Source organism: Pseudorca crassidens, chromosome 12 (genome assembly GCF_039906515.1).
Source record: "Pseudorca crassidens isolate mPseCra1 chromosome 12, mPseCra1.hap1, whole genome shotgun sequence".
NCBI lineage: Eukaryota > Metazoa > Chordata > Mammalia > Artiodactyla > Delphinidae > Pseudorca > Pseudorca crassidens.
The window spans coordinates 8,986,610-9,005,855 of NC_090307.1; the positions used below are offsets into that span (position 1 = coordinate 8,986,610).

Below are 19,246 nucleotides of genomic sequence, written 5' to 3' on the forward strand. Positions count from 1 at the left end.
ACAACCAACAGGAAGGGAACTCAGCCCCACCCATCAGCAGACAAGCGGATTAAAGTTTTACTGAGCTCTACCTACCAGAGCAACACCCAGCTCTACCCATCACCAGGCCCTCCCTGCAGGAAGCTTGCACAAGCCTCTTAGATAGCTTCATTCACCCAAGGGAAGACAGCAGAAGCAAGAAGAACTATAATCCTGCAGCCTGTGGAATGAAAACCACATTCACAGAAAGATAGACAAAATGAAAACACAGAGGACTATATACCAGATGAAGGAAAAAGATAAAACCCCAGAAAAACAATTAAATGAAGGGGAGATAGGCAACCTTACAGAAAAAGAATTCAGAACAATGATAGTGAAGATGATCCAGGACCTTGGAAAAAGAACGGAGGCAAAGATCGAGAAGATGCAAGAAATGTTTAACAAAGACCTAGAAGAATTAAAGAAAAAAACACCTAGAAGAATTAAAGAACAACCAAGCAGAGATGAACAGTACAATAACTGAAATGAAAAATACACTATACAGAATCAATAGCAGAATAACTGAGGCAGAAGAACGGATAAGTGACCTGGAAGACAGAATGGTGGAATTCACTGCAGAGGAACAGAATAAAGAAAGAAGAATGAAAAGAAATGAAGACAGCCTAACAGACCTGTGGGACAACATTCGAATTATAGGGGTCCCAGAAGGAGAAGAGAGAGAGAGAGGACCGAAGAAAATATCTGAAGAGATTACAGTCAAAAACTTCCCTAACAGGGAAAGGAAATAGCCATCAAAGTCCAGGAAGTGCAGAGAATCCCAGGCAGAATAAAACCGAGGAGAAACACACCAAGACACATAGTAATCAAACTGAAAAGAATTAAAGACAAAGAAAAATTATTAAGAGCAATGAGGGAAAAACGACAAATAGCATACAAGGGAACTCCCATAAGGTTAACAGCTGATTTCTCAGCAGGAACTCTGCAAGCCAGAAGGGAGTGAACAATATATTTAAAGTGATGAAAGGGAAGAACCTACAACCAAGATTAATCTACCTGGCAAGGATCTCATTCAGATTCAGTGGAGAAATCAAAAGCTTTACAGACAAGCAAAAGCTAAGAGAATTCACCACCACCAAACCAGCTCTACAACAAATGCAAAAGGAACTTCTCTAAGTGGGAAACACAAAAGAAGGAAAGGACCTACAAAAACAAACCCAAAACAATTAAGAAAATGGTAATAGGAACATACATATCGATAGTTGCCTTAAATGTGAATGGATTAAATGCTTCAACCACAGACACAGGTTCACTGAATGGGTACAGAAACAAGACCCATATATATGCTGTCTACAAGAGACCCACTTCAGACCTAGGGACACATACAGACTGAAAGTGAGGGGATGAAAAAAGATACTTCATGCAAAAGGAAATCAAAAGAAAGCTGGAGTAGCAGTTCTCATATCAGACAAAATAGACTTTAAAATAAAGAATGTTACAAGAGACAAGAAAGGACACTACCTAATGATAAAGGGATCAATCCAAGAAGAAGATATAACAATTATAAATATATATGCACCCAACATGGGAGCACCACAATACATAAGGCAAATGCTAACAGCAATAAAAGAGGAAATCGACAGTAACACAATAATAGTGGGGGAATTTAACACCTCACTTACACCAATGGACAGATCATTCAGACAGAAAATTAATAAGAAAACACAATCTTTAAATGACACAAAAGACCAGATAGACTTAATTGATATTCATAGCACATTCCACCCGAAAATAGCAGATTACAATTTCTTCTCAAGCGCACACGGAACATTCTCCAGGATACATCACATGTTGCATCACAAATCAAGCCTTGGTAAATTTAAGAAAACTAAAATCATATCAAGCATTTTTCTGACAACTATGCTATGAGATTAGAAATCAATTACAGGGGGGAAAAACGTAAAAAACACAAAACACATGAAGGCTAAACACTACGTTACTAAATAACCAAGAGATCACTGAGGAAATCAAAAAATACCTAGAGACAAATGACAATGAAAACACGACAATCCAAAACCTATGGGATGTAGCAAAGCAGTTCTAAGCAGGAAGTTTATAGCTATACAAGCCTACCTCAAGAAACAAGAAAAATCTCAAATAAACAATCTAACCTTACACCTAAAGGAACTAGAGCAAGAAGAACAAAACCAAAAATTAGCAGAAGGAAAGAAATCATAAAGATCAGAGCAGAAATAAATGAAATAGAAACAAAGAAAACAATAGCAAAGATCAATAAAATTAAAAGCTGGTTCTTTGAGAAAAAGAACAAAATTGATAAACCATTAGCCACACTCATCAAGAAAAAGAGGGAGATTACTCAAATCAATAAAATTAGAAATGAGAAAGGAGAAGTTACAACAGACACTGCAGAAATACAAAGCATCCTAAGAGACTACTACAAGCAACTCTATGCCAATAAAATGGACAACCTGGAAGAAATGGACACATTCTTAGAAAGGTACAACCTTCCAAGACTGAACCAGAAAGAAGTAGAAAATATGAACAGACCAATCACAAGTAATGAAACTGAAATTGTGATTAAAAATCTTCCAACAAACAAAAGTCGAGGACCAGATGGCTTCACAGGTGACTTCTACCAAACATCTAGAGAAGAGCTATCACCCATCCTTCTCAAACTCTTCCAAAAAATTGCAGAGGAAGGAACACTCCCAAACTCATTCTATGAGGCCACCATCACCCTGATACCAAAACCAGACAAATATACTACAAAAAAAGAAAATTACAGACCAATATCACTGATGAATACAGATGCAAAATCCTCAACAAAATACTAGCAAACAGAATCCAACAACACGTTAAAAGGATCATACACCATGATCAAGTGGGATTTATCCCAGGGATGAAAGGATTCTTCAATATATGCAAATCAATCAATGTGATACACCATATTAAGAAATTGAAGAATAAAAACCATATGATCATCTCAATAGATGCAGAAAAAACTTTTGACAAATTTCAACACCCATTTATGATAAAAAAAAATACTCTCCAGAAAGTGGACATAGAGGAAACCTACCTCAACATAATAAAGGCCATATACGACAAACCCACAGCAAACATCATTCTCAATGGTGTTCACTATTATTCAACATAGTTTCGAAAGTCCTAGCCACAGCAATCAGAGAAGAAAAACAAATAAAAGGAATACAAATTGTTAAAGAAGAAGTAAAACTGTCACTGTTTGCAAATAACATGATACTATACATAGAGAATCCTAAAGATGCCATGAGGAAACTACTAGAGCTAATAAATGAATTTGGTAAAGTTGCATGATTCAAAATTAATGCACAGAAATCTCTTGCATTCCTATACATTAATGATGAAAAATCTGAAAGAGAAATTAAGGAAACACTCCTATTTACCACTGCAACAAAAAGAATAAAATACCTAGGAATAAACCTACCTAGGGAGACAAAAGACCTGTATGCAGAAAACTATAAGACACTGATGAAAGAAATTAAAGATGATACCAACAGATGGAGAGATACACCATGTTCTTGGATTGGAAGAATCAATATTGTGAAAATGACTATACTACCCAAAGCAATCTACAGATTCAGTGCAATCTCTATCAGATTACCAATGGCATTTTTTATGGAACTAGAACAAAAAATCTTAATATTTGCATGGAGACACAAAAGACCCCAAAGAGCCAAAGCAGTCTTGAGGGAAAAAAACGGAGCTGGAGGAATCAGACTACCTGACTTCAGACTATACTATAAAGCTACAGTAATCAAGACAATATGGTACTGGCACAAAAACAGAAACATAGATCAGTGGAAAAAGACAGAAAGCCCAGAGATAAACGCACACACCTATGGTCAACTAATCTATGACAAAGGAGACAAGGATATACAATGGAGAAAAGACAGTCTCTTTAATAAGTGGTGCTTGGAAAACTGGACAGCTACATGTAAAAGAATGAAATTAGAACATTCTCTAACACCATACACAAAAATAAACTCAAAATGGATTAGAGACCTAAATTTAAGACGAGACACTATAAAACTCTTAGAGGAAAATATAGGGAGCACACTCTTTGACATAAATCACAGCAAGATATTTTTTGATCCACCTCCTAGAGTAATGGAAATAAAAATAAAAATAAATGAATGGGACCTAATGAAACTTAAAAGCTTTTGCACAGCAAAGGAAACCATAAACAAGACGAAAAGACACCCCTCAGAATGGGAGAAAATATTTTCAAACGAATCAACGGACAAAGGACTAATCTCCAAAATATGTAAACAACTCATGCAGCTCAAAAATTAAAAAAACAAACAACCTAATCCAAAAATGGGCAGAAGACCTAAATAGATTTTTCTCCAAAGAAAACATACAGATGGCCAAAAAGCACAGGAAAAGCTGCTCAACATCACTAATTATTAGAGAAATGCAAATCAAAACTACGATGAGGTATCACCTCACAACAGTTAGAATGGGCTTCATCAGAAAATCTACAAACAACCAAAACTAAATAAATTACCATATGATCCAGCAATCCCACTACTGGGCATATTCCCAGAGAAAACCGTAATTCGGAAAGACACATGGACCCCAATGTTCACTGCAGCACTATTTACAATAGCCAGGTCATTGAAGCAACCTAAATGCCCATCGACACATGAATGGATAAAGAAGATGTGTTACATATATACAATGGAATATTACTCAGCCATAAAAAGGAATGAAATTGGGTCATTTGTTGAGACATGGATGGATCTAGAGACTGTCATACAGAGTGAACTAAGTCAGAAAGAGAAAAACAAATATCGTATATTAATGCATATATGTGGAATCTAGAAAAATGGTACAGATGAACTGGTTTGCAAGGCAGAAATAGAGACACAGATGTAGAGAACAAACGTATGGACACAAAGGGGGGAAAATGAGGGCAGGGGGTGGTGGTGATGGTGTGATGAATTAGGAGATTAGGATTGACATATATACACTAATATGCATAAGCTCGATAACTAATAAGAACCTGCTATACAAAAAATTTTTTTAATGTATCAAAGACCTAAATTTAAGAGTTAAAACTATAAAACTCTTAGAAATAAGCATAAGGTCAAATCTTCATTACCATGGATTTTGTCAGTGGCTTCTTTAATGTGACACCAAGCACAGCAACAACAAAAAATAGATAAATTGAACTTAATCAGAATTTAAAATTTTGTGTTCATGAAAGAACACTATGTAGAAAAAGAAAAAAAACAACCCAGAGTATGAGAGAAAATATTTGCAAATCACATATGTGATAATGGCCTAGCATCCAGGATATATAAATAACTCTTACAACTCAACAACAAAGAGATGAACAACCCAATTAATAAGTGTTCAAAGAACTTGAATAGACATATCTTCAAAAAAGATACACAGACAGATAAAAAGCACATGAAAAGATGCTCAGCATCTTCGTCATTAGGAAATGGAAATCAAAGCCACAATGAGACACTATATTATATCCACTGGGGTAACCATAATCAAAAAGACATATAACAAGTATTGGCAAGGATGTGGAAGAAATGGGATCCTCATCTGTTGCTGGTAGAAATGTAAAATGGTCCAGTTTCTTTGGAAAATAGTCTGGCAGTTCCTCAGAATTTTGAACATAGAATTTCCATATGACCCAGTGATTCTACTATTAGGCATATATGCAATTGAAATAAAATCCTACAACCACACAAAAACCTGTACTCAAATGTTTATAGCAGCACTGTTTATAATAGCCAAAAAATAGAAAAAAAAAAGCTCAATGACTAATAAATATATAAACAAAATGTTGTATATCCATTCAATGGAATATTATTTAGCAGTGAAAAAAGAATGAAGTCCTGGTACATGCTATAACATTGAGGAAAACTGAAAATATTATACCAAGTAAAAGAAGTCGGAAAAAGACAACATGTTGTGTGATTTCCTTTATATGAAATGTCCAGAATTGGAAAATATATAGAAACAAAGTAGACTATTGTTTGCATATAGTTGTGGTTGGTGGGAAATGGAGGATAACTGCTAAAGGTCACAGATTTCTTTCCTCCTTTTCTTTCATCTTGGGTGATAAAAATGTTCTAAAACTGATTGTGATAATGGTTGCACAACTCTGTGAATCTACTAAAGCCATTGAATTATACATTTTAAATGGGTGAAATGTATGGCATAGAATTATATCTCAACAAAGCTGTTTTATTTTAAAAAATCAACCCGTGTGTAAGGCAGCAAGTCTGCCTAAGTTATCAGAGCTCCTTATAATCAATAGCAAGCCTCCGTAGAATTATTAATATAACTCTTCTCTATAGTCAGCTATATTTTTTACTGCTTTTTTCCTTCCCTCACTGCATGATTTTCTGCTTGTCTACATTAGTCATCTGCAAGCATTTTGATTATGCAGTCACCAGCAAGTCATATTCAATGTGAACCCATAATACAAGTACATGAATTCATGTATAAAATACAGCATTTATACCACTGTGCCAGTATGTGATGTATATTATGACTACTATGAAAATACAAATTTAAGAAAAATAAAATTTTGAAATGTAAATAACTGTTTATTACTTTCTACTTTCCAGTTGCCTTAAGCAATCCAGCCACATAGTAAGTGGAAAAGATATAATTTCCAGGATGCACTGCTGGTAGGTTTCCTGCTGTCATACCCCCTTATAATTATTTTGTGATGAAGACTATACTTTTCATAATTTCTTGCTACACTGCCAGCTCACACATCTCTATAAAGACACAAACACACGTGTGTGCACAAAGATTTCCTACCAGAGTAAACTGTTGGCATTTGCATTCTTTATTTACCAAGGTACTGGGGGGTGAGAGCAAAGTATTTGGAAACAACATCTGCCACCCTCATAAAAAAACACTTGAGAGTGGCTGGCTGCCAATTTCTCGGGGTGGTATACATCATTAAACAGGAACACGAAAAGCATCTTCATATTTTTATTCAGAATAACCTCTATCAAAATTTAGGATGGGTCAGATGTTGAGGTCTAGTTTTTCACATATGCACCTTATCTACCTTATAATTATCTTCAATTCTTCAAAATTCCAGCAGTAGGTTTTCTCAGTTTTTGTTTTGTTCTGGTGTTTCCTTGAGTTTTCTCCTTTTTCTTCCTTGTAATGATAAATTTGGAAAGGAGGCTTTGAAGGCTATAACTAGACATTGTTTTGAGCGGGAGTCAAAATTATTTCTTTATAGTTATACTCCTCTGATCTGTGAGCTCCTTCAGAGCAGTGCCCATGCCTTGTTCACCTTTTATACCCAATTTCAAGTACACTGGCTTGATAAGTACTAGGTTTTCAATAAACACACTTTGAATAAGCATATGAGTTACTCAATCAGTTATGCATCAGGGATTTGGATAGTTTTTTTAATATAAAGGTATTTAATTAATTAAATGACTATGGGAATAGTTCCTCAAATCACTGTGACTTTGTCTTTTTTGTTTGTTTTTTTGTACTTACTTTTTAAAAAAGGATTTGGCCTGCTGATACCCCAAATCCTGTTTATCTCTGACATTTGGTGAGGTAGCTAACTAAAACTGAGTACATCTCACCCAAAATGGTGGCAACTACTCAATTACAAATACAAGATTGTCAGAGGTAAAAGAAGGCATTCTTGGGCCTCTGATTCATACAAAAATGGTAGATAATCTTTATGAACTCAAAAAGAGTAAATCAGTTGGTGAAAAGGAAACGAGAAAACTTAGATAAAACTAAATGATGTTATATTTGGAATATTAATCAAGAAAATTACTTTGCTGGCAAATAAAGATTTTGGACCCAGTAACCTTTGTCATTAATAAAAGGACAGTCACACATATGGGAAAGAAACATGTTGATTATCTCAAGATTCCCAAGTACAGCAAACCATCATGAAGTTGTTTCCTACTATTAGACTATAGGTGCAAATATCTCGAGTTATATCTCTCACTTTCTTGCCAGAAAGCACTGCCTCCCTTGTTAAACTTGTGGATCAGTGGTTTAATTAAGACCCTCACACAAGCCCTATCATTTCTAAACTAGTTTCTAATCTAGTCCCTTTAACACGCTAGCAAATGATAACTTAGTAATAAGAATTTTCCTTTAAAACGGTAAAGAAAAATTTCCATTGAATTTATTGCAATATGCTTGCCAACCCTGAAGCTTCTTTCTGTCCCTAGGGAATCCAATAATCGTAATAACCGTGTTTGATGTATTTAGGAAATTCTTCTTAATTTTTGTTGGTTTTTTACTTCCAGGCAAGAAACTCGTAGAGTTACTTTTTAATCTCCTTCATTTGAGGCATGGGATGCTGAGTCCTTTGTTTTAATAGCTTATCATATATACCAACTTTAAAATTCTGTATACCATGAAATAGTTCTCTCTGGCAGCACAGAGATCTAAATATCTCCTTAAGATTCTACTAATGATACAACTTTAAATAGCTGGTATAAAAAGAAACAATGTTGTGCTAAACTGTAAAGAAACCAAGAAATATTAGGCCAAATGTGAAGTGAAAGTTAGAAATCAAGGAATAGAATGCTAGTCAGTTTTCATTGTGAAGTTATTTTCCAAAAATCGGTAAACTTGAGCCTAGAACCTGTCAAGGTGGGGATCTAATAGCAGAGACCCTCACATTGAACTGGAACTCCAAACAGCTACCACTTCAGCACAAAAGTAAACGATCAATTAGCCTGCTATGCAGGATGTAAATGTTCAATTAACATCTGCCTGTCTTGAACTTGTGTTGAATATTAGAGGTGGAAATATCCCCTGAACATCTGGAAGCAGAGCTGGACCTGTATGAGTGTGCCGCTCGACTTCCTGTGGACCTGCTTAGTCCAAAAATTCTCAGCAAATTTATTTTAAAATGATTCTGACTTGAAAATATTCCCAAGACCTCAAACAACTCTCACAGACAAAGTTCCAAGGAAAATGATCTGCGCACATGCACACACACACACACACACACCACACATATAGAGAGCACAGCACATGAATGTATGTGATGCGATGAGTAAAACCAGGAAGAAAAAATGAAGTGTAACAAAAACTATAAAGACTTCTGTAGTAGAATTATTGAGGCAGACACAAAACAAGTATGCCTGAAGTGTATCAATGTCTTAAAAATATAAGCAAAATCAAGAGCTATGAAAGTTGTCCAAGTAGTTTTAAAATAAAGAGACATTCTACATGTAACAACTAAATGATTGAATATTTAAAAATTCATTGGAAGGGTTAACCAGCAGATTAGACTCAGCTAAGGTGACAATTAGTGAACTTGAAAATAGAATCAAAAAAAAAATCTAGGATGTACCCCAGAAATAAAAGATATGGAAAATATGAAATAGAGGTTACGAAACATGTAGGATGATGAGGAGATATAGGACATACATCTAATCGTAATTCCAGAAGGAGAACACAAAGAGAACAGGGGATATAAATAATCAAAGATACATTACAATAGAATTAGAGTATCATTCTGTGAATCGCTAATTAACAATGAATCCAGGAGATTGTTATCAATGACTATCAACATCACAACAGCACACAAAGAGAGCCGTCCAGTTGTCACATGTCTCCTTGTGGAAATACCCAACACCTCTTGTATAGAAGTTTTTGGCACTTCATGCCAAAAAAAATAACCTAAATCAAATCAAACCTTTAAATCAACCACTGAGTTTATAAGAAACACAGGAAAGAGAAGAAAATGAAGTTCTACACATGGTTACATCAATAAATAAATTTCAAGGGAAAAAGAAAGAGATATACAGATTAAAAGAGAAAAAATATATATCAACTCAATGTAATATATCGATCTTATCTAGATCTAATTCTAGAGAAACAACATAAAAAATGAGATCACATATAATGAAAGGAACTTGGCACTCTAAATTAAATATACCTTTTATCTTTTCACGCAGTAACAATGCCCCTTTTACAAATATATACCAAAGATAAACTGGTTAAAATACAAAAAGACATATACACAATACCATTAATTGCAAGAATAATTTAAAAAGCATAGATAGGAAATAGCACAAATATGTGTCAATATTAGAATGGATGAATAAGTAGTAGCATATTAACACAACAAATTATCCAGTTATAAAAAGGAATGAGGGATATTTCCACACATGACTATAAAGTGATATCTAGAATATAGTGCTTAAAAAACAAAACAAAAACTAGAAAAGAAAATATTGTATGCTATAAATTACCTAGGAAAGACAAGATATGAATATATACATATAATTTTAATATATAATACATATTATATATGATTATTTAAAAATAAATGGTAAACTATAATATTTTTAAAATGACAATTATTGGAGTTCTTGGATAATGAGAACAGACGTTAAACTTGTTTGCATATTCCTTAGTTAGTAGATTCAACTTTGGGACCACGTAAAAATAAATGAAAAAGTAATCAATCTCTAAAACTCCAAACTAAAATGAAATAAATGAATTAATATGCATATCCAGTTAGTATCATAGCCACACAGTGATTAATGATTCCAAGTTATTTAAATCATGATAATTTGACCCCCAAAAAACTGCAAACTGGTCAAATTCTTGGTGGTAGTGTTGGTATTGTTATTCGGAGACTGTTATGTGTATATTGTGCAGGAAGTCAATGAAAAATTATGTTATCTGTGATATGCTTGTTATCATGCCAGGATTTGTAACATGGGAGAAGAGAGATACAGATGGAAGATGAAAGGGGTTAGTATAAATCCAAGTCCTGATTGTTAATGGATGTATCTGTGAGAATTCATTCTGTGTTTGTTTTTTTTTTCCGGTACGCGGGCCTCTCACTGTTGTGGCCTCTCCCGTTGCGGAGCACAGGCTCCGGACATGCAGGCTCAGCGGCCATGGCTCATGGGCCCAGCCGCTCCGCGGCATGTGGGATCTTCCTGGACCAGGGCACGAACCCATGTCCCCTGCATCGGCAGGCGGACTCTCAACCACTGCGCCACCAGGGAAGCCCCATTCTGTATTTTATATAAATACATATAACTATTATCTACACATACAAAAATACATATAAAACTATATAGCTTTATCCTAGCTTTGTTAAATAAAAAGGCCTAGGAATAATGGCAACCCTGGTAGCAAAGATTACCCCAACAGCAAAAACCGGTCTTCAAATACATTTTCCCATCCAAGGGAGCCAGAACAATTTAAGCATCAATAAAAATAACAACTTCAGTGTTCCCTATTGAAGAATGCTAGTGAACCACCTGCCTGATTTTAAATTTTGTTGTGTTCTAGTGTTTCCTTTTTTATCAGATTTTAAAACTAATAGTATTATGGTCACTTTACCCCTTAACAAATAATAAGTACCATTTAAAGAAAAGGTGTACATTTTTGCAAACATGTTTTCTCTCTTAAGCGCAAACAAAATTTCAATCATGGGCAAAATTCGTACTGAATTAATTTCATATTTGGCTATACTGACTGTGGTATTATTATTGTTTTTATTGTTCAAAGAAAGGAATGGATGTTTGAAGAAGAGAATATTTAGTCAAAACTAAGTATAGGCTAATGTGAAAATCACTTATGACATCTTAGTGTTTTTTCACTCAAATATTTTAATACCAGTCACATCAAACCTGCTTATATTTCAGACAACTATCTTTAAAATGAAAGAGTGTTTTTACACCTCTCAAAATCTTCACCCTTAATGATAGCCAATAAAGAATATGCTTTATATTTTTATATACTTGAAAAGTACATTTTTATTAGAGAAATTGTATTCAATTTTAAGAAATAAAATTATTCTAAGGAAAGCTGCTTAACAACAATCACAATTTAGTATTAATTTATTATTAGGATGCCATGCAACAAAGGGTTTTAGTCATTTAAGTTTTTACAAATTCCAGTAGGTCCATTTAAATTAAAACTTTATGGAAAAAAATTAAGATCTAGAAGATTAACTTTAAAGATATTTATTTTGGGTAGATTTGGATCTGCTTTTACCGCATATGAAGTAAACTAATTTCCTGGATGCTGCAGGACCTATCCAATTAACCTTCCCTTCCTCTCTGGCTCCCCTCCAGGCTGCCTTGTTCTTAGCACTTTCCTACAAATTATTTACATCCTGTAGATATCCTCTTACACTGAAAACAATGACCAGGTTTAACATTTAAGGGAGATACTCAATCCAATTCCATTGTCTTGGCATTTTTTTTCTAGTTATGAAGAGATTATTTCCAAGAATGAAAACATACTATATTACTCTGGAAGAAGCTCTTATAGCTAATGATACATCTTTGAGCACATGTTGATATTGATTCATTCCTTTTCTTCACTTGGTAATTCTCTTTTAAGGTCCACCTTTCACGGTCTACATCCCAGGAATCAAAATTCTGTAACATTCATTTGCCCTTTTTCTGCTTACCAGAGAGTTTTAACTCTCTTTTCCAGACTCATGCCAGTGTTTCTTTTCTCTCTCTCTCTCTCTCTCTCTCTTTTAAATATATTTTTCATCTCTTTTATATTCTTTCTTCCAGAATTTTTTTCTGTTAAACTATTGAGTGCTCTGGCAATACGTACTAGCTAGCTCTCCCAAAGAAAATATTAAGCCTATTCTTTTAATTGGTCTGTTTAGAGTGATCAAGACAAATCTGGCTCCAGTGTTAACATTCCTTCTTTCCTTGGACTAGACAAATTATTTCCAAATCTCAATTTCTAAATAAACATAAAATTAATGTTTGGATTATTTCAATCATTTATCAAGAGACAGTATATCTCAATGAATAATAAATGACTTGTTAAATAGTTCAGCTTTAGTTTACAAAATTAAGAACAAAATTATCCAGTTTCTTAGCAGTCCAGATTTTGCCCTAGTCCAGAAAGTACAAAACAAAATGGAAAGTTGGCCATAATGCTTGCGGAGAGAGCCAAGCTATACAGTTCGGGTCAAAAGCAAAATGTTTACCCAATGCTTAACTATTAGAAGTTATTCACAGCTGCAGATAATTTGTACTCTACAGGTTCTAAGAATATGGTGCTGAGTGTGGCTTTGTGCTAATTATCTTGTTCGGCTACTTATGCTGACCAGCTTTTCAGGCTTACTTCCAACATTCCATTTCACCTTGTGCTGGCAACAACAGAAAAAAGATTTTAGTAAAATAAATCCATCTGAGTGAACAAATCTTCATTCTGTTGAATGGTACTAGATTGTGTACATGGCTGTTACTTTGATAGCCGAGCCAGCGTGTTCAGATTTGGGGTTGCGAACTCTTGGATCTTTGGCTGATATCATGGGAGAAGAATTTGATTCTGCTCCTCGTTACACTGGACTATGTACTTTGTTACATTAATCTCTAACCTTGGAAATGCGTATAACTGAAACAATAAAAATCAAAACAACTGCATGGTGAAACAATAATCCTAAAGTATTACAGAACAGGAGGGACTTATTTACCTTAAGAGACTCTGACCAGACGTTTAAGAACTAAGCATCTTGGGAATTCTTATTTCCAAATGATACGTCTTGACTTGTCATAAATTCTACATTTTCTCATTTGGAGGCAAGGTCTCTTCTAAGGATTTCTTCTCCCCTTTATGGGGCTCGGGAACTCCCTGGCTACTTCAGCCACACCACCCCGGGCTATGCCACATTCTACAAGGCCATCTCCAGGTCCATTTGCCTCAACACCGTCCCTCAGCTGCTGATAATTTAAACAGATTTTATATTTTTCTCCTTGCAGTCTGGAAGGCCAGGCACAAAACCCCTCATCTATGAGTCCCCCAAATCAGACACCGTCTCGCTCAGAGGCCTTCTTAACCTACAAGCACTGAGACCGGTCTAGGTACCCTCGGAACCGTCTCTTCTAACCTACTGACAACTGTTCTTTCTTTCAAGGTAGAGCAACTCGTATTGTGTGTAAAAGCCTATGCTCGGTACTCTGGACTTAGCTCTCAGTTTTTAAAACTTAGCTTTTGAAAATCACAGAAAATCCTTTCTGACTTCTACAAAGCCTGGCTCTTATGAATAAATATATTTGTCTTTACAAATGTCGTTGCAACTTCGAATTTGAGAAACACCTTACAAAATTACATAGACTTCTCTGTGAAAGAATTTATCAACCATCCCTTTAAGAAAAATGTACACAGAAAAGAACCACTTTGGGCTAGTTAGGAAAGAATTGAGGTGAAAGGAACTGTCAAAATTCTTTCAGGTTTTGTGGGGCAGAGGAGGCCCTGGTGTTCTTTTCTGTGATGGGCTGAGTATCAGCCCCAATCCTCCCCACAATGGTAATCTGCATCCACAGTCCTGCCTCGGCCTCTTAGAGGCAGAGGACATGTCCCCAACTCACCGATAGTGGTCTTCGCCTTGTGACTTGCTTTGTCCAGTGGAAAATGGAAGAAGAAGCACTCTGTCGCTTGCAAGCCTTGGAAGCATGAGTCACTCCTTGTGCGTCTGTGGCTGCTGCGACTGCAGCCCCGGCCTCAGGATGCTGATTATTCATGGCTCACACCTGAGCCCACCCCCAGCAGGTTCCAAGCCCAGCCAGACGCACACCTTGAAGCAGAAACCACAGCGGTGCCTCTCCCAGATCAGCTGACCCACAGCTGACCCACAGATGCTCAAGCAATAAACACTTACTGTTGTATGCTATGGAGATGCTGGGGTGCTGGTTAAGCCGGCTGAACGATACTGTTTGGAATGGAGAAATATGGATGTTGTTTTCCTTGTGTTGTATCAACTAGTAGCGATTTAAAAGCAAAAGAAGGGCTTCCCTGGTGGCGCAGTGGTTGAGAGTCCACCTGCCGATGCAGGGGACACGCGTTCATGCCCCGGTCTGGGAGGATCCCACATGCCACGGAGCGGCTGGGCCCATGAGCCATGGCCGCTGAGCCTGCGGGTCCGGAGCCTGTGCTCTGCAACGGGAGAGGCCCGCGTACCGCCAAAAAAATAAAAAATAAAAAATAAAAAAATAAATAAAAGCAAAAGAAGACTGAGGAAATCAGGATTTTTATTAAGCGGTTTCTTGCCTTTTAGTGAAATAATCAGACATTCTCAAAGGGTATTCAGAGGAGCCACTACAGTCAACTGGTCAAATCTTCCATTAAATGCAGAAATGTCTGTTCTTTTTCAAATTCCAGGCAAGGTCCCTATGGCCTCTGCTTCCCGCCGACCTCCTGGTCCAAGCTACCACCCTTTCTCCCCTGGACTAATGCAATAGCCTCTAAACCCACCTCCCAGGGTCCTCTCTTGTCACCACCCACCCCTTTCTAGTCTGTTCCTCATGCTAATACGTTCAATGCAAATATGACCATGTTGCTCCACAGCTTAAGGTCCTTCTATGCTTTCCTGTTTGCTTTAGGAGAAAGACCAAACTGAAACATGTCCTACAAGGACATACATACATACATACATACAAGGACATAATTGGCCCAGCCTTGGTTCTTGAGCTCAGCCGTGCTCTGTGCAGTCCAGCCAGGACAATTACTGTCGGTTCCTTGAACAGAACTTGCCTCTTTTTGACTCACAGCCTTCACTTACCACTAGCCACAATCTTCTTGCCAGTTGGCCAGTGAGTTCCACAATTCCAGTGTCAACTCCTTAGTCCGGATTCCTGTCAAAAACAGAGCTTGAGACAAAAGTTTGAAAGCAGTTAGTTTATCTGGGCATGATTCCAGCAGCAAGAGTAGGAATAGAGAGAGTGAGAAGTGGAAAATGGAAAATAGGGTGTGCTATGAGCCAGTTGTGTCCCTTTCAAAATTCATGTGTTGAAGCCCTAACCACCAGTATGATGGTATCTGGAGATGGAGTCTTTGGGAGGTAATTAGATTCTGATGAGGTCATGAAGACAGGGGGCCCTTACAATGGGATTAGTGACCTTATAAGGAGAGATACCAAGGAACTTGCTTCCTTTCTCTCTCCACCATAGTGAGGATGCAGCCAGCCAAGAAAAGGGCCACCTGTAAGCCAGAAAGAGGGCACTCACTGGGGAATTGAACCAGCCAGCCACCTTCATTTTGGACTTTCCAGCCTCCAGAACTGTGAAAAAATAAATTCTTGTTGCTTAAGTCATCCAGTCTGTACTATTTTGTTATGGCAGCCTAAGCTGACTGATAATTTTTAATTATTGAAAATTTGGTATGTTTTTAATACTAATACATTTATAAATATTCTCTTTCTTGTTGGAGATTTTCATGTCTTGTTTAAGAAATCCTACCCTGCCATATTGATATGTTATCTATCTAGATCTAAAAGTGTTTTAGTTTGGCTTTTTATATGCATGTGTGTAATCTACCCAGAATTTCTAAAAGAGGTGAAGTAGGAGTCCAATTTCATTTTGTTCCCCATATGAGTATTCAATTCACTCTGGTATCACTCCTGACAAATTCATTTACATACCACTCCATACTAGTTAACTAGTTGTAAGACTTACCAGGTTGTTCTCATACTTAAAAACCTGCAATGATTCCCTGTTACTTATCAAATCAAGTCTAAGTTCCTTGGTATTTAACATAAAGTTGATTAAAGTAACAGCTCCCACCGTACTCTTCCTATTTCTTACACTCTGTGGACACCTAATTACCTAATTTCCCAAATACATTCTTTTCTCAGTGAACATACCCTTGACTCATCTTCATTTCTAACTTAGAGTTTGTCTCACATATGTTATCCTCCACTTCAGGATTAATACACATCAAACCTTGTACACCCTTTGTCTTTGGTTATTCTCTCCTTACCTTGTGATGGTTTTCATCCTCTTCTGTGCTTATAAAAACCATACTTATCTATAAAGTCCATCTTTACATGTTACCTTATTTCTCTTTATCTCAGTTAAAATTATGCCTCTGCAATATCTTCTACTGCATGCTATGGTGTCATACTGAATTCTTTATGCATGTTTTCTCCTTAGCTTGAAAACTACTTGAGGGGGATGAGACTCGATCTCATATGTTCATTAGATATTAATACAATAAACATTAATTAAATTAATCAAAAATGTTAATATATCTAATTCTATTTATTGAATCTAGAAGTAGAGACTACATGAAATTTTGAGGCAGGAAAAATAGATTGTTTGTATATATTTACCTTGTATTTAACAAAAACACTGAATGACCCCTCTGAACTTTCATGCTTTTGATTTTTGTTACCTAAGTTCTTTCACTTCCCGTTTAGTAATCACATGCTAAATAATTTATAAAAATGTGCAATATTCCAAAGGAAAGTCATCAGTAACACAAAATAAGAGGATATAAGGCCAAGGAGGCACTCAGCTTCTTGACTCTGGGTAAGAGACAAAGAATAATGTGACTCTATATGTTTAGGCATAGAAAGGTTATCTGGGGTAATATTCACTAGCTGCTTTTCCTATCTGAAAAGGACAGCATGAATTTGATGAGATCAAAAGAGAATTGTCTAAGTGAATATGTGATTAAACCCTGGAAAAAGCTGTCACCGCGGAGCAACTACTGTCCCTGTGATAATAAAACCCATCATTGCTGGTTTAAGAATAGTCTTTAGAAGCAGGAAATTGGATCCATTGCCTATCATGTAATGCAAGATCAATAACTTCACTCCTTAAAGTCTTTCTACTTGGATTATAAATCCTTGTAGACTCCCATTAAGATATATTTAGATTTGTAATGCTATCAATGTGATTGCCAGTTGTAATAAATTAGCCTGAGAGTTTAAATTGCATATTGATGACTGTAAACCACAAAAAGATTCAGAAAAAAGGTCAGTCTCCAAAAATAAGTGCTTATTTAAGTACCACCATTTTTATTTTGGTGTATTCTTTAAGTATAGACAAGTACAATAATGATAACTTGAAACCTCAAATTTAATTCTTCATTCAATATACTAGAGATTAAAAACATTTTAAAATTGCTTGTACATATTTTATCATAAATGATTTTAATTTCTCTTACTAAAATGTGTTCTTTGGAAGAATCAACTTTAATATATTTAACATTAATTTTGCGTGTTTTTGTTAAAAATTTTAAATGACTGTAAACAACTATTATTATTACACTATTCTTTGTAAATCATATCTAATGATAAGAATGAGCTTTTAAGAACATTACCATGAACTTTTAATACTTTAATACAACATCGTGAGTGTACTCAATGCTACTGAATTATATTCTTTAAAATGGTTAAAATGGTGAATTTAATGATATGTGTATTTTCTCAAAATAAAAAATTATATTGTGATCCTTGGATGGTAGATTAATGTTTGTTAATTCTTCTGTAAATATTGTTATTATCGTTTCTTTCAATAATTCTTTCTTTTCGCTTCTCCTCTTCTAGAACTCAAGTTACTCACATTCTATGATCCATATCACCTCCCCTCTCTTCAGGTGTCTCTTTTTATTCTCTTTGCTGCACTTTGGATTATGTATACATGGTTCTGAGCTCTGAGTTCACTAATTCTTTTTTCAACCTGTTCGTTGAGTTTTTATCTCAATAGTGATTTAATTTTCATTTCTAAAAGTTCCATTTGTGTTCTTTTTCAAACTTATGTGTTCAAATTCCTTACTGTATAACTACATTTTAACTGTATCCTTTATTACTTTAAATATTTTACACTCATTTTTCTCACGTTCTGTATTTGACAGTTCCAACACCTAGAGTTCCTGCATGGTTAAATCTGTTTTTTCTTGTTACTGCTGAATACATGACTTATCTCAATTTTTCGGAGGCAAGCTCTTTTTAATTCTCTTGACTTACATCAAAGACCCCAGTTTTAGTCCCCCCCCGCCAACTCAAAACAAAAAGGAATTCCATTAGTGAGTAAGTAGAAGAACATTGTCTCTGCTGCAGTGTTCCTGGGAAGCTCCATGCTACTTAAGGTTTCTGAGCATCTGTATATGTTTCTCAATCACCTGGAATATCATTCTCCACATTCTTCACATGGATAATTCCCCCTTTTACCTCCCAGACCCATCACAGGTACATCCTTCAGAAGGCCTTTCTTGACACTCCCTCTACTCCTACAAAGTACTCTTGGGCACCTCATACCCACTTCTTCAGAAATGTTTATTTCCTTGTATTATAACTTTCTATTTTAATTTTTCTAGCTCTCTCACTAAACTACAGAATTCCTGAAAGCATATGATATAGTTGTTCTCCTGACTTACAGCCCCACCCCCGATCTTATGGAGTATTAGGCGCTCGATATATGTTTGCTGAATAAAAGGCTGAATAAAGTAAAAACCT

General features: G+C 35.8%; 1 protein-coding gene across 1 annotated transcript in view; it reads right to left on the bottom strand.

The window, feature by feature from the left end:
• Positions 1-15,030: 15,030 nt before the first annotated feature.
• The window catches only part of LOC137203210 (uncharacterized), a 32,208-nt gene continuing 27,992 nt past the window's right edge, over positions 15,031-19,246 (bottom strand). The window contains exon 3 of the mRNA XM_067698873.1: positions 15,031-15,656. The gene's annotated coding sequence lies outside the window, so the exon portion shown is untranslated. The remainder of the gene's footprint in view (positions 15,657-19,246) is intronic.